Source organism: Podarcis melisellensis, assembly GCF_964234715.1.
Source record: "Podarcis melisellensis genome assembly, chromosome: 3".
Lineage (NCBI taxonomy): Eukaryota > Metazoa > Chordata > Lepidosauria > Squamata > Lacertidae > Podarcis > Podarcis melisellensis.
The window spans coordinates 24,327,951-24,348,995 of record NC_138530.1 but is presented as its reverse complement, the minus strand read 5'-3'; the positions used below and the strand labels follow the sequence as shown (position 1 = coordinate 24,348,995).

Here is a 21,045-nt window from a genome sequence, read left to right as displayed (position 1 = left end):
CTCCTGGGTTTCAGACTGGGGTCTCTCCCAGTCCTACCTGGAGATGACAATGATTCACATTCTGCACGCTGGAGAAGAAACACATTGAAGGTCTACTGGTTAGCTACAGTGTGCAATCTCCAAAAAACCCTTCTGAAAGTTTAATTCTTCAAGGAACATTTGGTCTACTAACTAGCAGACCTTCTTCTGTTGCCCCTGGAAGGTATCCAGAACAGACACCAGGTCTATCAGCTGGTCACATGGATAGACTTGGTGTCCAAGAAGACCTTACTAAAGTCTGAGTCCAGCTTAGAAACCACACCTATCAATGTGCCCAAAGCTGGCTTTTGGGAAACCTCTTGCTGCTGTGTGGAGCAGACAAGAGATATCTCAAATTATACCGGGCTTACCCTTCTCTCCTTTGAGATGCTCTCCGTTGCTGTTGAAGGCCAGACCTGACACCAACCTATTCACTAGCAAAAGTGGGTAAAGAATGGCCTGCAAGAAGCTCTCTGGAAATTTACCAGATGGGAGACCCACTGAGCCTTATTCTGCAAGCAACAAAGAGTGATGTGTTGAGCCTCTTTCCCTTGTGCCCCAACACCACCACATTTTAACAGGTGCATGCGTGCTAGGCCTCAGCCTGGGATGATCTAATGAAGTCTCCATCACTACCCAGGCCACAGACCTCTTCTGAAGATACACCCCTCACACAGTGAGGTGGAGAGCACGAATGAAGCCTTTGGTCCTAACTCTCTCTTGCCACACCCACCAAGGTGGTTCAACTCCTGCAGTTCTCTACTTGTGAAGATTCCTTGCTGCGGATGTTCAGCTCTCACTTTGCAGAGGATGATGGGGACTGGTGATGAGACTAACAGAGTGGGAGGGGTCAATGGGCTTCTTCTGCTAATGCATGTCTAATCCTGTGTATGCAGAAGACTGCAGAGGGCTTGAATGATTCACCAGCACAAACACATTTATTTATCTATCCTGCTTATATCCCACCTTCCCTCCAGGAAAGTAGCACACACGGTTCTCCCTCTCCCCATTTTACCCTCAAAATAACCCAGAGAGGTAGGTTAGGCTAAAAGGGTGTGACTGGCCCATGGCCACCCAGTGAGCTTCATGGTTAAGGTAGGATTTGAACCCAGTTCCCAGCCCATAACAGAACCACACCACCACACTGGCTTGCTTAGCAAATCTCAATGTCAAATTTCAGTCCTGAAGCTGGTTTTGGGTTTTTTTTTGGGGGGTGGAGATTAAATTTAATGTCAGAAGTATTTCCTCTCTTTTAAAGGACCATAGACTACTTCTGACCTCTTCCTTGAAATCCGGCAGAGAGGAAGACGGAAAAGCACAGAGGCTCAGATATTTTCTTGTCTAAGGAATGCTCACTGCAAGAATCTTGAAAACATTTGATTTAGAACAGTTACAGCACTGCAAATGTGATTAAGCTGAGGGTATGAGAAAGGAGGGGAGGGAAAAATGCAGTTCTTAATATCTTCTTTATTAAAATTTGTGGGGGGAAATATTGCTCATCTTCTTTAAAGAACCATTGTGGAAACCACAATAAAAGCCCTTCCTCCTACATAAAGGGATAACAGTGTCTATATATATATAACCCAATGAAATGGGAGGACTATATTAACTTCTCATTAATTGCATTTATTCAATTTAATGCAAAAGAGATAATTTCTTATGGACACAATTATTCCCAAAGCAGCCAAGCAATTCTCTTCCATAAATGTCAGCTATTATCTTTTGGCTAAATTGCTTTATTAATTTTTTTTTCAAGATACTTCAAATATTTCTCACTGCTGGGAGTCATGCATTAGAGGGGAGAGAAAACTCGGCGCCTGCTTCAAAATGCAAAATGGATTTTGAAAAACGAGGCAAGGTTCAAATTTTAATAGATGCGCAAGATATCAAACATATCGAAAAGGGTATCACAGAGCTGGGAAAGGTGCAGCAATGGGTGACCAAAAGTTATTAAGGAGTTGTAATACCTTCCCTACTAATACTAATAGAGAATACTAATGGGAAGGTTAATACTACTAGTAGTAGCAGTAATATTTGAATTTATATAGCCACCCACCAAACAAATATTCCCTGGCAGCCTATGAACACTACAATGCTCTGTGTGTGTGATAAAGAGTGAAAGAGTGCTTGTCAGACAGAAGTTTCCCTTGTCTTTCCCCTGCACACTATTTAGGGGTTCCCCCTGCCCAAGCCAATTTTGGGGGCTTGCAGGGGGAAGAGAAGTGGGGGAAGCCCTGCTAGGCAAGCAGAAGTCCTTAATACAAGCTTCTGCTAATAAGACTCATTAGCTGAATCCTGCTCAACAAAAGACAGCCAAGGGTTGGTTTGTTTTTTAATGCTGTTTCTGTTGTAATAAAAAACAAGCTAGATTTCAAAGAAAGGAAAAGAAAAGAAGAACAAATTAAAAGGCCCGAGTGATTGAAAAGGTCTTCATCTGGTGCTGAAAAGACACTGGAGAAAGTACCAGGTAACCTTCCCCCTGGGAGATCATTCCATAGCCATGGTACCACTACTGAAACCATCCTCTCCTTGGCTGGCCTCAGGAGCAGGGATTTTGCGGAGGAGCCTAAGACCTACATGGGAGGAGGCAAAGTTCCAAGTAACCTGGTCCCAACCTACTTAGAGCTTTATGGGTTAAATCCAGGAAAACCACAGCTTCAAGTCTCGTTATGGCGGAACAAACCACCCAGTTCAGGCATAATGGAAAGCCAGTGTTTCTTAGTTTGCTTATCCCGCACGTGCCATGGAAGGAGCAAATTGGGCAGCGTGCACAAGCATGCTGCTCATTCTCGACAAACCACAATAAGCCAGAAAGCGTGGCTCATCGTTACGTGTGAGCAGAAGAGGTATGCCACTAAATACCAGTTTTTGAAGGAAACAGAGGGACAGGCCTTCGTGCTTGTGGCTTGTGGGCTTCCTGAACGCACGTTAGCCCACATGGGAAGCAGGAGGCTAGCCAAGATGGGCCTTCAGCAAGGCTATTCCTATGGTTGAAAAAGGAAGTTCGGCATGTTTGATAAAGTGCTTAAAGGGTGAGTAGGGAGACCCTGGCTGATTTTTATTTTTTTATTTTTATGTACTCTGTTAGCTGATTTTCATTTAATGAATACAGATGAGTTCAGATTGTCTTTTGGCTTATGTGTCACCTTCCCATCCATAATATATAGGCCAATCTCATTACATAGTGTGTTTCTCCACCACTACCATCAACATTAGTAGTATGGAGCAAAATCCCCACCATTGTGTGTTCTGGATGCTGAGGAATGGCAAAACCAAGCAGGATGCTAAATACTGTCTTTGAATTCAACATGGGTGTTTTTAAAATGTAAAACAGCAGGTGCCGCGAGGAACTGATAGTTATTGGAACTGCAGCAGATGAGAATGGTGTTGTTGTTTTTAACAAAATAAAACATCTCCCCCTGCCCCACGCCCCTAGTCCTGACAAAAACTGCTCATCAGAAGTTGCCATTTGCCACTGACAATGGTGATGGATTTCCTCCCAATGCAAATAGCTGCTGAGAGATTTCCGTTGGGACCATAGCCGGGGTCAAAAGGCTTAAACTCCACCATCATTGTCAGGTGAGATCCCAATAATCACCAGCCCCATCCCTTATAAGTGGCTGGTTGTGAGCTTCCGGGGGAACTGACTGACCATAGCTGGAAAGTAAAGTCATTGTTGTTTCTTTGTCCATGTAGCCCCGGGTGCATCTTGCAATCTGTCTTACAGCTGGTGAAGCTAATCTAATTCTGTCCTCATAACTCTTTCTGCATCCTGTAGATTGTTGTACAGTGGTGCCTCGCAAGACGAAATTAATTCGTTCCGCAAGTCTTTTCGTCTTGCGAGTTTTTCGTCTTGCGAAGCACGGTTTCCCATAGGAATGCATTAAAAATCAATTAATGCGTTCCTATGGAAACCGCCTTCAGACCAGGTCCAGGGACAGTCTGTCCCCCGACCTCTTCTGAAGGCTGGCGGGGGGCAAAAGTCTTTGCTCCCCCCTGCCTGCCTTCCCGGGAGAGCGGAAAACGCAACGCTGCCTTCCCGCTCTCCCGGGAAGGCTGGCGGGGGGGGCAAAAGTCTTTGCTCCCCCCCGCCTGCCTTCAAAAGCCGTCCGGGATAGCGGGAAGCGCTTCCCTGCTATCCCGGACCGCTTTTAAAATGCTGGCGGTGGGGAACAAAGCCTTTCGCCCCCGCCGGCCTTCCTGGACCTCTTCTGAAGTCCGGAGGGGGGGGGAAGGCTTTGCTCCCCACCGCCAGCATTTAAAAGAGGTCCCCGGAGATTTCCCTATGGGCTTTCGTCTTGCAAAGCAAGCCCATAGGGAAAATCGTCTAGCGAAGCGACGCAAAAACCGAAAAACCCTTTCGTCTTGCGGGTTTTTCGTCTTGCGAGGCATTCGTCTTGCGGGGCACCACTGTATAAACTGTCAGCTTTGAGCTAACATCACCACACCTAGTTTCTTCTCCCCTGATGGAAGAGTTCTGGTCAAATCAAAAGCTTGATTGTGATTTTGAGACATTTTGGCTGGTCCTAATAAAGCCATGTGGTTTTTGGATTCTACGTCCACTTCCTATGGACCAACAATGCCACCTACATTTTTTGTAGGCTAAGACTGCAATCATTATCACACTTATTAGGGAATAAGCCTCACTGAATACTGCAGAACTTACGTCTAAGCGAACTGGTACTTGTCCTTTTGCTCTGATCCATCAAGTCCGTTTTGATGTTCTTATATTCCATTGTTATTTCTAACCATAAGGTGAGAGAACATACCATCTTGTCAAACGAACATTTGCTTAATAGACTCCTTAAACGTGCCATGCTTCATACTCCAATTATAAATCTGATAAACAACACATAAATCTGTGAAGCAACTCCTGTTTTCAGAAATCTCAATTACTCTGAGGCAATTTGTTCTTTGTAGCATTTTATGTTGTATTCATATGCCCCAATATGATTCATCTAAGGCACACACAAAAAGCAATTAAATTAAGGTTGTGAGCCTAAGTACATATCGTAAGGAAATAAGGACACCAAATAGGACTTATTGGAAAGAAGAAGAAGAAGAAGAAGAAGAAGAAGAAGAAGAAGAAGAAGAAGAAGAAGAAGAAGAGTCTGAATTTGATATCCCGCCTTTCACTCCCCTTCAGGAGTCTCAAAGCGGCTAACATTCTCCTTTCCCTTCCTCCCCCACAACAAACACTCTGTGAGGTGAGTGGGGCTGAGAGACTTCAGAGAAGTGTGACTGGCCCAAGGTCACCCAGCAGCTGCATGTGGAGGAGCGGAGACGTGAACCCGGTTCACCAGATTACAAGTCTACCGCTCATAACCACTAGACCACACTGGCTCTATTTAAAGAATGAGATCAACTGGCCTTATACCCAAGTAGATGCCTTAAGGAATGGTATATAAAATAAATAAAGTAGTAAACAATGATAGTTTCACACATTAAAAGGGTAATGCAACCACTATCCACACTCACAAGTTCCAAAGAATCTTAATATGTTCTTTTACTGTCATGGAAATACATGAACACCGAGGCAAAGCACAGTTATATTTCATTGTACTAGGCCAGGTTCACACATCACTTTAAAGTACAGTAAACCATGGGTAGACAAACTAAGGCCCAGGGGCTGGATCCGGCCCAATTGCCTTTTAAATCCGGCCCGCAGATGGGCCGGGAATCAGCATGTTTTTACATGAGGAGAATGTGTGCTTTTATTTAAAATGCATCTCTGGGTTATTTGTGGGGCATAGGAATTCGTTCTCCCCCCCCAAAAAAATATAGTCCGGCTCCCCACAGGTCTGAGGGACAGTGGACCGGCCTCCTGCTGAAAAAGTTTGCTGACCCCTGCTTTAAACCATACTTAAACCAATGTCTGAAGGTGACTGCACAATGTGCCGGTTCACACAGCTGAAATCACATGCACTGCCCCTCCCTTGTTCCCACTGCCCTGATACATCCCCATTATTCCCAGCTGTAACCCAAAAAATGGGCCACAGTCCCCAAAAGCTTATGCCATAATAAATTTGTTAGTCTTTCAAGTGCCACAAGGGTTTTGTTTCTCCTGCAAGAAACTAAACCAGCCATCCCTCTGGAAAGTTTTGTAACTAGATTCCAATATCCAAAAACCACACACACACACACACACACACACACACACTTCCATCAGATATCACAGATGCAATATGTAAGCATCTCCAACAGTCCTGTTTAAAATACATGCCTCTGGAAAAGAACTGGATCTCTGTTTATGCATACTTTATAAAGGAAATGCCCAAATAAAACCAGGAGTGTTTCCTATAGGAAAAGGGGCTTTATCATCCTTCTCAAATTGCGGCATAGTGGTTAAACTAAGTGTCACACTTCCTACAGGCAAGACCCAGGTTTAAATCTCAATTATGAAGCTCACTGGGTGACTTTGGGATAAACTCTCAGCATATATTACCTTGCAGGTTTGCTGTGAGAAGGGGAAAACAATGCACACCTTGAGTTCCATGGAAGGAAGGAGTACTTATAAAATGTAACAAATAATGAAAATAAATTAATAAAAGTAATAAAACTGCTGCCACTTAATTTCTCTCATTCAGTCCAATGGGCCCTTTGTCATCCAGAGCAGAATTTAAATATTGCTTAAGTTAGTATACTGCCATCATTAAGAATTTATATAGAGCTTTTTCTATACGGTGGTACCTCTGGATACGAACGGGATCCGTTCTGGAGCCCCATTCGTATCTAGAAGCAAACGTAACTAGCGACGACACGTCTGCACACGCACTAGTCGCTTTTCACTGCTTCTGCGCATGACGTCATTTTGAGCGTCTGTGCATGCGCAAGCGGCAAACCCAGAAGTAATACGTTCCATTACTTCCGGGTTGCCGCAGAGCACAACTCGAACGCGCTCAACCCGAAGCACATTCAACCCAAGGTATGACTGTATAGTTAAAGACCTGGGAGTATTAAATAACTTATTCTGGCCACAAGTGATTCAAATACATACCATATTTGGTTCAGACTAGGTCCCCTGAAAACCCAACTGTACGCTTTCATACACAGAGTTCATTGCTATGTTTTGTTCTGTTTTGAAAGGCCTTCTATTGGAGGAGTTAGTGGGCAGACAAAGGGCATTTCTGCCTATGTCCCAGTTTTCAGAGTTTGAAATTGCATCTGTCATAAAAAAAATAGCTTCATTATCAGATCCGCAGGCATCCTGGCACAGAAGCGGAGTTTGCATCCTGATGCACAATTCTTAAGGTCTGAAGCCAAGCAATTTCTGTAACATTTTCCTGGAAAGAAGGCACACTAAGAGTGCATGCACATTTCCCCCACTATCAGTTTACTTCTGCAATTAGAAAATGTCTATACTGCTGAGATCTGGAAGGCTGCCTTCTTCATTACAAACCTGCCTAGGTTTTAAGATCGTCACAAGATGCCCTTCTTTATTATCCTGCCAACATGGGAGGCACGTTGTGGACAGACAAGAGGAAGCGCCTTCCTAGTAGATGAAAACCGCAGTGCTTTTCTGCTCAAATCTTGCTGGCTGGCTGACCATAGGGAACTTGTTCAGCCACTGTGAGTAGAGGATGCTGGGCTAGATGGGCCACCGGTCTGATCCAGCACGCTCTTGTTATGCTCTTACATTCCCTAGGCTCTAAAAACAGGGATGAGGAACCTCTCCATTCTGAAGTGAATTCCCTTGGGAGTCTTGTTCCTCAGGGCACAGCGAAGAAGCCATGCTGAGGAAATGGAGCCCATCTCTTGGCACACAGATCTTGCACTGCCAACTCCTCTTTCCCAGTGAGAAAGTCAAGAGAGCCAGCAGTGCAGGAAGGGAGCAACTGCTTCCTGCTCAGCACCACATCTTCCACTGCCCTGGGTCTCTTAGTATTTTCAATGTCATGTAAATGAACATTGATGCTGGGATGATCACGAAGGGAGCACAACACGGCCAGTGTGTCAGAAGGGCTGTGGCCTGATTCTGCCTACAGGCAGAAGGTTCCGAATTCATGCTCCAGAACCTGCTCACTAGGGAAGTCCATCTAGACCAGCCTTTCTCAACCTGTGGGTCACCAAATGTTGTTGAACTACAACTCCCATCACCCCTAGCCAGCAAGGCCGGAGCTCAGGGATGATGGGAGTTGTAGTCCAACAACATCTGGGAACCCACAGGTTGAGAACCGCTGATTGAGACTGTCTAACGTTGTCAGGCTTCCTGTTCCAAACTTCCTGTATGGAAAGGCTTTTTGGCTATTAAGCGATTTGTTTCCTCTGTTGCTCATTTTCAGTTGACTGCTTTTTTTTTTTAATGCTCTGTCTATTTTCATCTGTTCTTGTTTTCCAAATCTAATTTTATTCTGTAACTATTTAGCTTTGTCGTTTGCCATCTTGGATGTTTCATATGAAAAGGCAAGGCTCAAAGCTAACACAACAAACAAACAAACATTTATAGGGTTGATATAACCAGTTGTTCATGTGAAGCAGGTTGTTCTGTTCGCACCATGGGACAAATGAGGGTAGTATAACAAATTTGCCATCACTTCCCAGCCCATGCTCAGCTTGCACCAACCTGACACCTCTCACCAGTCGGTCTTGCCTTGATAGCCAAATGGCTATTTCACCCTTCCAGCCACAGAGAAGCAACAAGTGGCTTATATCCACTCAACAAGTCTGTGAGGTACGTGGCTTGAGTGTGATGTCAAAGGCCACCAGGAAAGTTCGTACCCAAGTAGGAATTTGATACTTGATCTCCATATGCAACCTACCAAGCTGCTACTGTTTAAGCTGCCTGTTGGGGTTGCAAAAAAAAAGGGGGGTGATTGTTGAGCATCGCTAAGTCTTAATACAGTGGTACCTCGGGTTAAGTACTTAATTCGTTCCGGAGGTCCGTTCTTAACCTGAAACTGTACTTAACCTGAAGCACCACTTTAGCTAATGGGGCCTCCTGCTGCTGCTGTGCCGTGCCCTGCCGCCGCCGCACGATTTCTGTTCTCATCCTGAAGCAAACTCCTTAACCTAAGGTACTATTTTTGGGTTAGCGGAGTCTGTAACCTGAAGCGTCTGTAACCTGAAGTGTATGTAACCCGAGGTACCACTGTACAGAGATCAGGAACCTGTTGCCCTTCAGAAGTTGCTGGACTCTCAACTCCCAGCAGCCCCAGTCAGCATGGCCAGGAGTCAGGAACGGTGGGAGCTGCTACTCAACCAGAAAAAATATTACAGTGGTACCTCAGGTTACATGCTTCAGGTTACAGACCCTTCAGGTTACAGACTCCGCTAACCCAGAAATAGTACCTCAGGTTAAGAACTTTGCTTCAGGATGAGAATAGAAATTGTGAGGCGGCAGCAGGAGGCCCCATTAGCTAAAGTGGTACCTCAGGTTAAGAACAGTTTCAGGTTAAGAACGGACCCCCAGAACGAATTAAGTTCTTAACCCCAGGTACCACTGTATTCACAGAGTTCTTAATGGGCTTTTCTGGCAATAGTCAAATTAGGTAGGCTGCTGTTATCCCCATTTTACAAATGAGGAACTGAGGCTGATAAAATTATGACCCCTTGAAGAGCGAGTGCCAGGGCCATGTCCACATACAACATGATATCCCACCTGCATCACCTTGTCCAGGTGCTGAATTGCTGGCAGGCATAGGTTGTATGGAGGTGTGTCTCCCCACGGGGGTGGGGTTCATATTTGACCACTGCAATTTATGCAACCATGGAAGGCCTTTTAAAGATGCTCCAATGAGGCAAATCCCAAGAGGCATGATGTAGAGGCTGCTACACGCAACTCTGCAAGATCCCAGCCAGATTTGAAGCCCAATTTTGGGAAGGCGGGGTGGGGAGAAGCATCTGAACTACTATAACAGCTTTTCTTCATGGAACACCACACACAGAAGCCACTCCAAATTGCTCCTTCCAATGGATGCCTTCACACATCAGACGGTTCACGTGCAGCTGTTCATCACACTAATTGGGCTATTTTCTCCATGTCGTGAGATTGGAGGCGCGGGAATGTGGTGTGGAGAAAATAATCAGATCCACATGGCGCTTCAACTGCAATTAGTTATGAGCAGGCTTAAAGTCTTAATTAATGAATTAATCAGACTGAAAATGTGTATTTTTAGTTGAGGCTGTACCCTGCCAAATGCTCCATGATTAGAGTACAGGCATAAACAATCTGTGCGCATCCTGTGATCTTGGAAACATCTTTTTAAATGCTGTTCCAAGTGATAAATTATTTGTCTGAATTGTTTAGCAAAGGAACTGATGTTGCCATCATTACATATCCTCAAAATGGCCCCTGCCATAATTTGTCTGTGTTGTTTTAGCTAAGAGGCTGTTGCTGTCATTAAATATGCTCAAAATGGCCCACATCAGAAAGGGATCATAGTATCTCTTCTACATTTTTATTATTATTCAAACATGGTGGTCAGGCCCTTAGGTTATGATCCAGCAGAGAGTTCTGGAGCGTTTAAGCACCAATGATTTCACTGGGATATACTGGATTCTGGCACATGGATTAATTCAGGCTTATGAAGTGTCTATTTACCTTGTCACTACTAAGGGAAGTTTTACAAAAACTGCTTCCAGGCCACAATTGACTAACGAGTAATTTGTTTGCACAGTTGAGTTAAAAACTGGAGCTTCTTGCTGGCTTACTCAAAGATGTTCATTAAAAAAAACCAAGAATTCCCTTGCAAGGATTCTTCAACAGATCTTATTGTGATTTATATGAAAATTGTTCAGTTTGGTTGTGTATTTTTTGATGTTTTATTTATTCTTTATGACTATTTTTGTTATGCTGTAATTATGTATTTTTTTCATGTTGCGAACCTCCTTGAGCATGGTGTTAACTGTGGAAAAGTGGCACACAGATAAAACAATGTGTACGCATTGCATGTGTGTATGTCTGTGGAAGGCCCACTCGAGTAACATTGGCCTTGGCTTCAATTACTGCACCTAAGGTAGTTCACAACTGTTCTGATGCAACAACATGAAACATAAGCTCGTGACTAAAAATGAGCAATGCAATTCTATATGCATCTACTCAGAACTATGTCCACTAGTTTCAGTGGAACTTAGTCCCAGCAAAACAGGTGTAAGGGTTGTACCTCTAAACAGCAAAACAGAGACCAGCCTGTTTCTTCTCCTGCAAGCCTTGTGCACCGATTTCTAGCCTTCGACGATGCCACCTAGATTGTAGTACGTGTGTGCCTCTGCATCAAGTCATATTGAGCTCACAATGCAAGCTGTTGCTGTCTGCTTAGGACTAGTGAAACAGTTTCCTAGCAAGCCATCAAACATGGCTGGTGGCCTCTGTGTGGTTAGCAGGTCACAAATTTCACAGGCACGGTCTACTTCAATCCTACAAGAAGTTTTGCCACATATCCGATAAGGACCCACTTTGTGCAGTGATCTGACATGGCTCCTCAGGGTAGCAACAAATAAATACTCTAAAATTAAATAAATAAAATTACCAAGGCACAAATGCCAATTAATACAAGAGAAAACTGGTTCTCTGGTGCCATGGCAACCATAACAACATTGTGAATGCGCGCGTATACACACACACACACACACACACAGTCCTTGCGTATGGATTATAAAGCCACTATGAGTTGTTAATGCATTACGGACTTTATCAAGCCCTGAAAAAGAACATCTTCAGTAGCATGAACAAAACCACTGCAGCTGATGCGAGGAGCTTCTACGCACAAAATGTCACATCCTGTGGAGATATATTCATATGAATGTATGAGAAGCAGCTACCATCATACATAAGTAGCTGAAGATTACTCATTGCTGCTAGTTAAGTACCAAAGGGATGAGGAAGGTATGGCCCTGCAGATGTTGAGAGTACAATTCACATCATCCCTGACCCCTGGTCATGGTGGCTTGAAGCTGATGGGAGTTACAGTCCGTAACATCTGGAGAACCACAGGTTCCCCATCCCTAACTTAAGATCTTTACTGGAGACCCGACTCCGAACAAATGCTCCCAACTTCATAGACATTTGGGTTAGAGACTCTTTTGTGGCAGTGCCACACAAAGCCCAGCCCAAGATGCTTTGATGCCGGAGGCATCAAATCTACACAAACACCGAAGTCATGGGTCAAATGAAAGAAAAACCAAATTTGCTAAACCCTTATGGGTCACTAAAAATCTCTGCAGCTGATAGATTCTACAGCGGTACCTTGGTTCTCAAACTTAATCCGTTCCGGAAGTCCGTTCCAAAACCAAAGCATTCCAAAACTAAGGCACGCTTTCCCATAGAACGCAATGCAAAATGCATCAATACATTCCAGACTTTAAAAACAACAACTCTAAAACAGCAGTTTAACATGAATTTTACTATCTATTGAGACCACTGATCCATAAAATGAAAGCAATAAACAATGCACTGCAGTCAAACAATCAATCAGTAGCTGAACTGGGTTCCACACAGTCACAAAAACAAAACAAAAATAGCCGCAAAAACAAAAACACAAAATAATTAGTAAAAAGAGACAGACCTCAGCGTAACACTCAAAACGGAAGTGTGGCACTCAAATCGTCAGCGTAACTTTCAAAGCAGAAGTGTGGCACTCAAATCGGAAGTGTAACATTCAAATCGGAGCACATTCGGCTTCCCAAAAAAGTTTGCAAATCGGAACACTTACTTCCGGGTTTTCAGTGTTTGGGTTCCAAGTTGTTTGAGTTCCAAGGCATTTGAGAGCCAAGGTACCACTATATTCCTTTACAGCTAGTTTCATCCTTTGCCATCAAGCACTCAAGAAAAAAAAGGGAAAATAGCCACTATGATCGTGAGTCCAGTATTTTAAGAGAGTAAAGGGTAATTTAGGGAAGATGTTTCTTCAGATCACTTTAAGTTCTCTCTTTATTTTACTTTATTTGACAAAGTGCTAGGTGCACCGCCCACAAAATAGCTGCTATGGTGGGGATCATGACATAACACAAAACCGACTGCCATGGGAAGCACAGCATAACATAGAATTAGAGACACAGCCACCTTTGACACTTTTATTCTTACCATAGAAAGTCCTGCTGGTCCTGATTGTGGAAATCACACAATCATGTTTCACACACACACAAAAACATTGATATTCCTGCTTTCTAACTTGAAGCTTTCCTCAGTACCAGGAAAAATATACAAAGTACAAAATACCTTACTCGCATTTCACAGAAAACATTTATAAAGTACCTATACATGTTGCCCCATTAACTTTCTCACTAGGAAGTCTAGGGATCTACCGTATTTTTCATCCCATAGGATGCTCCGTCCCATAGGACGCACCTAGTTTTTTTGGGGGGGAAATAAAGGGGAAAAAATTTCCCTTTATTTCCCCCCCAAAAGCAGGTCGGGGAAACCGAACCAGGTCGAGGAACAGCGGGATGGCGGCGCTGCGCCTCCCTGCTGTCCCCCGAGCTTGTGGGGCTGGCCGATAGGGCTCCCCACACTGCGGATGTCTGTCCGGCGCACGGGGAGCTCTGCTTCAGGGTGCCCTGCGCGCCAGGCGGCAGGCTGCTATCCACAGCGTAGGGAGCCCTGCGGGGAACTCCTGCAGAGCTCCCCATGCTGTGGATGTATGCCCGGCGCGAGGGGCGCTCTGCTTCAGGGTGCCCCGCGCACCGGGTGGCAGGCTGCTATCCGCAGCGTGGGGAGCCCTACAGGGAACTCCCGCAGGGCTGCCTAGGCTGCGGATGTGTTCCCGAAGCGCCGGGCGCCCTGAAAGCAGAGTGCCCGAAGCTCTGGGAAGCAAGCTGCTATTCGCAGCCTAGACATCCCTGTGGGACCTCCTGCAGGGCTGCCTAGGCTGCGGATGTGTTCCCAAAGCGCCAGGTGCTCTGCTTTGAGCGCACCTGGCGTTCCGGGAAGCAGGCTACTATCCGCAGCCTAGACAGCCCTGCAGGAACTCCCGCAAGGCTGCCTAGGCTGCGGATGTCTTCCTGAAGCCTGGAGAGCGAGAGGGGTCGGTGCGCACCGACCCCTCTCGCTCTCCAAGTTTCAGTGAAAGCCTGCATTCGCCCCATAGGACGCACCCAGATTTCCCCTTCATTTTTGGAGGGGGAAAAGTGCGTCCTATAGGGCGAAAAATACGGTACTTTTTAAAAAGGAAGGAAGTTCTGAGTCTGTTTTACAACCCCCAGCTTAAGTGACTGCAGAGTGATTGTGATCATGAAAAATCCACCCTCAGTTAGGGAAATGTCTAAGCAGACTTTGGGGGCTCTTCCAGATGAGACTTCCGAGACCTTGCCTGAATTTTTTAGAGAGTCCTATTCTTCAATTTCTCCTGTCCTTAAAACAAGCTGTTATTCTGTAAACGGAGGCTGCCACAGGCTGTCATGCCACAAATTAAGACAACTTTCCCAAAATTCTGGAGACAGATGGACGAAGCACAGATCTAGGGGGGTTGTGAACCCATTTGCCCTACCCTGGTTACAGAGCTGGCGCCTTATGTTTCTGTCTCTTAGATAAAAGGCCTTCTCATTCTGCCACCTTTCCACCTAGCTGGAATTTTTTTCTGCTGCCACTGCTTTCTGGTGTGAATTGGTTTGTTTTTCCTTGTTTGAATTTAATCATGGTTTGAATTATTCTTTTTGTTGGTTTTTAACAACGCTGTTATGACCAGGTGCATGAAAAGCACAACTGCTTTTAAAAGAAATAAATAATTAACACACACATATCTGAACACAAACACAACTAAAAAAATGTTTTGGTACACATCTAACTACCTTAAATGTGAACCTGAGCAACAAACCTACTGAGGCCATCTGCAAGTCTTTAATTAAAAAAATGCAGTTCTGTAATCTCTGGAAAGCTGCAGGAGCAAACATCTTGTAAATCAGAAAGTGAAATCTAGTATTTATTTATTTTTTTGTAAGCATAAAGAACATTCAGAAGTTACACCTACAGAAAATCACCTCCAGTAAATCACTAGCAATATACTTAGAATCCTGGTTCTAAAAGTTGTAATAAGCATGCATTGTAAGTAGTAAAAGAGTAAAGAACATAATAACAACACAACTACCCCACTGGAAATTGGTGCAGTTCAGAACTTTTCTTCGGTAAGAAAATATTGGATGGTCAAAGAGCAGAGTTTTATGACTTGATGTGCCACCTTAAATCTCATTAATGATTAAATGGACATAAATAATGGTTGTGGTTCCATTGTGTGTAAGCAATTTACAGCAGGCTACTTATAGTCCACAGAAGGTCATCTATTGTATAAAAATATTTCCACCAATCCACCTAGATCCTGATTATGGTATTTTGCAGTACTATGGGGAGAGGACTTACACAACTTTGCCCACCAGCAGCCATACAATGAGGTACTTGGAAATCCCCCTGTTTTTGTCGACCCTGGAAGACAGTAAAACAGCCTCCCCCAGTCCAGATGTGGTTGCAATCCAATCCCCATTATCTCTAGCCAGCATGATCATTGGTCAGGGATGATGGGAGTAGCAGTCCCACAAGATTTGAGACATCACCATACATGGCTGGTGAATTGCATTCTGCTCAGAAGCTCACAAACTTAGCAGGCTTTATTTTATAAACCAACGTTTTTAGGGGGGAAAGCTGTTTCTGCTTGTACAGCAATCACATAATTTTCTTCCCTCCTCTTTTATCTCCAATTATCCTCCCGGGCAACTCAGCGACATACAATAGGCTGAGACTTGAATAACTAGTAACAAGCCATGCACTGACAGACGTCGCATTCCAGGATCTGATCCTTGCTTCATATCCTAGTTTGGAAAGAGCTCTTAAACCAGTTTCCCGATTCAGACATCTCGAGAAACTGATTTCAGAAACCCAGACAGCCATTGCTAAAGGTGGGTGCATGAGAGGATGGAGTAAAACACACAAGGAAGAAGTATGTGGGCGCCAGCTCACTGCTGGTCCAGTAAACCATGGTTTATCAGGCTGGAATTATTACATCTGGAAACAATGATTTGCTCATAGCTGACCATGAAATTTCATTACTATGGAGAGATCTAAATAGCCCGGGGGTGGGTTGGGTTTTCTTTGCAGGGAATTGGGGGGTGGGGGTGGAAGGAAACAACTCACTGGCGGAGGAAGAGGAGTGTGGGGGAAGCACACCAGCCCCAGCAGCACAATCCCAGTGGGGTGCCATCACAGCTGCCTCCCTGCATGTGCTAGGCACAGGAGGCGTGCCACGCCCCCAGGACATGCGCCACTGAAACAACTGCCCTGAGACCTGCCTATTAGGCTAGTAGGATCATAGAATGCAACAACTGATTGGCCTGCAGGAAAAGACCAATCAGGCTCCAGGAGGGAAGCAGAATCAGACGGGATTCATTGTGTAAATAATGTATATAAAAGCCTGAGGTTTGGGGGGCATTTCAATCACTGTTTTACAAGCTGCAATAAAGAGCATGAAATCACTACACACTCCGAGTATATTTCATTAGCGGAGTCTGTAACCTGAAGCGTTTGTAACCTGAGGCGTTTGTAACTCGAGGTACCGCTGTATACAAATTTAATAAATAATAAAAAAATTATTTAGTCGTTTAGTCGTGTCCGACTCTTCGTGACCCCATGGACCAGAGCACGCTAGGCACTCCTATCTTCCACTGCCTCCCGTAGTTTGGTCAGACTCATGTTTGTAGCTTCGAGAACGCTGTCCAACCATCTCGTCCTCTGTCGTCCCCCTTCTCCTTGTGCCCTCAATCTTTCCCAACATCAGGGTCTTTCCCAGAGAGTCTTCTCTTCTCATGAGGTGGCCAAAGTATTAGAGATAATAAGAAATAGAGTGACAGAAAAGAACATGGGGCAGGGCATACTTTCCCACCATTCCCACTCCCCAGGACCTTACATCCTGGGAAGCAGGGGTGCCCATATCCAATATTGCTCCAAAACTCTGGAAAGAGGTTTTAAAAAGGCAAGGAAGAACAGAAAGGTTTTTGCACTGAGATCAGGATTAAAGGCTAAAAATTATTGGGGGCAAATACCATTACATTGCCAGCCTATTCTCTAAACCAATGTTTTGCTCTGCTCTGAACATACGAAGAAGAGCAGGAGCATATAAGAGTTCCAGAAAGTCTAGATATATCCCTGACCCAGCCAAGACATATTCATTTTGCTTCAGCTTTCTGGCATCAGTTTACACAGCCAGCCTTCATTTCAATCAGCAGAGCCTGGTCACAATCCAATGATTCCATGGCCTGTCCATCTCCTCCTGTCTATGCTAGGAGCAGGGTGGCATGCATGTTCTGTAGTGAACATGGGACAACATTCATGCTTTACTTCCTCAGATGTCCTGGAGGTCGAAGGACCTTTACACGTCTGTCATAAAGCAATACAGGTGTAATGGGAGCCCATGAAGGCTTACAGATTATTTTTTAAAGCATTGTCATTGCTGGCCTGCATAATACATTTAAATGTATGCAAATTTTTTAATTGTCTGCTGCCTAGCATTAAAGTCGAGCTAAAAATAGAGGTATTCAATTAAAGGATGGAAAAGAATGTCAGGGCAGTCAAGTTCTAATGATATTTCAATTTCCTGAGTGCCAATAATTTTAGGGTGCTTCCACATTAGATTGTTACTGCAGAACTGCTCCGCTTTTGTGAAACTGCTTTTTGCAGGGCCTCTTATACAATGTTGTTGTTGTCCTTATTGTTATCATATTTGTATTCCGCCCACCTGACTCGGTTGCCCCAGCCACTCTGGGCAGCTTCCAACAAATATAAAAGCATAATAAAACATCAAATTGTCATTATCAAATTAGGGAGGTTTGGAGCAGAGACGCTACTTGGCCATTTCCCCTGCGCAACAGCTAAGAGGAATGGGAGACACAAGGTGGCAGCTGCAGCAGAGATCAGATCCGTCAGCACCACACAGGGGCATAGCTACTGACTGGCCAGATGCATACCTGGATGATACATTGACATCAATGGGCTGTTGTAGGATGCTGCTAGTTATTTAACAGCAATGCATCTGCAAGGTGCTGATGCATCCCAAACCTGCCTCAGCTGCTGCCTTGAATCTCCTTCCAGGTATGAGAAACCAGTGGCCTTTCCAATTTTGCTGGACCACAACTCACATTATCCCCAGTGAGTGTGGACAATGGTTGGGGATGATGGAGACTGGAGTGCAGAAATATTTGGAGGGCCACAGGTTCCCTATCGCTGCAGTGAGACCTCTCCTCCCTCAGTGCCCAATCAGGGCTTGTACACACTTCCACTTGTCCCGCAGATTTCCCCTGGGGAGCAAACATCTATCAGGTTTTCAGTGGATTGACGTTTGCTCCCACAAGAGGTAATGGACTCTCTTTCCTTGGAGGTTTTTAAACAGAGGTCGGATGGCCATCTGTCATGGATGCTTTAGTTGAGATTCCTGCATTGCAGGGGGTTGGACTAGATGACCTATGGGGTCCCTTCCAACTCTAAGATTCTATGATGATTCTTTGATCAACAAAATAAATAGGGATGAAAAGGGGTCTATGACTTGCCATATTGGCTATTGGGACTCAAATCCGATCATATTGTGCATTACCCTCTGACAATCATTTTGGGATCTCTCTTTTTTTTCTTTTATAATAAATTTTTTATTAGTTTTCCACCACTTATACATTTTAACCCGAATACAACAAATTGTGTCTGTTTTGAACTTCCTTCAGCGTCTCTGAGAGTCATCCATTTTTATATCTTTAGTACGCATTCCCTTTTTTTATATTGCCATTATTACTCCTTAATCCCATTATTTTTAATAAACAATACTTATTTGATTTTTTACAGTGCCTCTTGAAAACCCACTAACGTTGTGTTCATACCACATATATTTTTCAGATAATCCACCAATTTTGGGATCTCATATTATCTTTCCTTTCACGGGTTAAATATTGACTGCCAGAAATAATAATAATAATAATTTATTATTTATACCCCGCCCATCTGGCTGGGCCCCCCCCAGCCACTCTGGGCGGCTTCCATAGAAACCAGGAAACACTAAAATATCATACATTAAAAACTTCCCTGAACAGGGCTGCCTTAAGATGTTTTCTGAATGTCAAGTAGTTGTTTATCGTTTTGACATCTGATGGGAGGGCGTTCCACAGGGCGGGCGCCACTACCGAAAAGGCCCTCTGTCTGGTTCCCTGTAGCTTTGCTTCTCGCAATGAGGGAACCGCCAGAAGGCCCTCGGCACTGGACCTCAGCGTCCGGGCAGAACGATGGGGGTGGAGACGCTCCTTCAGGTATACTGGGCCAAGGCCGTTTAGGGCTTTAAAGGTCAGCACCAACACTTTGAATTGTGCTCGGAAACGTACTGGGAGCCAATGTAGGTCTTTCAAGACCGGTGTTATGTGGTCTCGGCGGCCGCCCCCAGTCACCAGTCTAGCTGCCGCATTCTGGATTAGCTGTAGTTTCCGAGTCACCTTCAAAGGTAGCCCCACGTAGAGCGCATTGCAGTAGTCCAAGCGGGAGATAACTAGAGCCTGCACTACTCTGGCGAGACAGTCTGCGGGCAGGTAGGGTCTCAGCCTGCGTACCAGGTGGAGTTGGTAGACAGCTGCCCTGGATACAGAATTGACCTGCGCCTCCATGGACAGCTGTGAGTCCAAAATGACTCCCAGGCTACGCACCTGGTCCTTCAGGGGCACAGTTACCCTATTCAGGACCAGGGAGTCCTCCACACCAGCCCGCCCCCTGTCCCCCAAAAACAGTACTTCTGTCTTGTCAGGATTCAGCCTCAATCCATTAGCCGCCATCCATCCTCCAACCGCCTCCAGGCACTCACACAGGACCTTCACCGCCTTCACTGGTTCTGATTTGAAAGAGAGGTAGAGCTGGGTATCATCTGCATATTGATGGACACCCAGTCCAAACCCCCTGATGATCTCTCCCAGCGGCTTCATATAGATGTTAAAAAGCATGGGGGAGAGGACGGAACCCTGAGGTACCCCACAAGTGAGGGCCCAAGGGTCTGAACACTCATCCCCCACCACCACTTTCTGAACACGGCCCAGGAGGAAGGAGCGAAACCACTGTATAACAGTGCCCCCAGCTCCCAACCCCTCTAGACGGTCCAGAAGGATGTTATGGTCGATTGTATCAAAGGCCGCTGAGAGATCCAGCAGAACTAGGAAACAACTCTCACCTTTGTCCCTAGCTCGCCGGAGATCATCAACCAGTGCGACCAAGGCAGTTTCGGTCCCATGATGAGGCCTGAACCCCGATTGGAAGGGATCCAAATGGTCCGCATCCTCCAGGCGTGCCTGGAGTTGTTCAGCAACCACACGCTCAATCACCTTGCCCAAGAATGGAAGATTTGAGACTGGGCGATAGTTGGACATACTGGCCGGGTCTAAAGATGTTTTTTTAAGAAGCGGTTTAACAACCGCCTCTTTCAGCGGATCTGGGAATGTTCCCTCACAGAGGGAAGCATTCACCACCCCGCAGAGCCCATCGCCCAGCCCTTCCCGGCTTGCTTTTATTAGCCAGGATGGGCAAGGATCAAGGAGACAGGTGGTTGGTTTCACGCGTCCAAGCAGCCTGTCCACATCCTCGGGGGTAACGGATTGAAACTGATTCCATGCAACTTGACCAGACAGGGCTCTAGCACTCTCCCGCCCCAGCCCTGCTCCCACGGTGGTGTCTAGCTCCTTCCGAATATGAGTGATTTTATCTGCAAAAAATTTTGCAAAATCGTTGCAGGAGATCTTGGGGTCTTTACAAGGCCCCGGTGGTAAAGGTGGTTCCGTTAAATTGCGGACCACCTGAAAGAGTCTCCTGCTACTATATTCAAAAAGAACATGAAACATGCCAAGGAGTGATTGTAAACAAGTTTGTTTCATTTCAGTAAAAATATGGTTGCACTTTTGAAAAAAAACTAATCCCAGTTTGTAACCCTCCCTCTCAGAGGACAGTCCTTGAAAGACAAATTTAAACATTTCAAAAGTCATGCATTTAGACTGTTCACATGCTTTTAGTTCCAGGGAACACCCTCAATTTATAGTCTGATTCAGCAAATTGCACTGAACAAACAAAGCAGCTGGTAGACAAATATTTGGGCAAAA

At 45.1% G+C, this 21,045-nt stretch overlaps 1 protein-coding gene across 10 annotated transcripts in view; it reads right to left on the bottom strand.

Moving 5' to 3' along the window:
* TRERF1 (transcriptional regulating factor 1) overlaps positions 1-21,045 on the bottom strand; it is a 75,253-nt gene that overhangs the window by 27,860 nt on the left and 26,348 nt on the right. The window contains exon 2 of one of the 10 annotated variants that reach the window (XM_081903729.1): positions 12,663-12,777. The exons of the other annotated variants lie outside the window; for them this stretch is intronic. The gene's annotated coding sequence lies outside the window, so the exon portion shown is untranslated. The remainder of the gene's footprint in view (positions 1-12,662; positions 12,778-21,045) is intronic. 10 annotated transcript variants of the gene reach the window in all.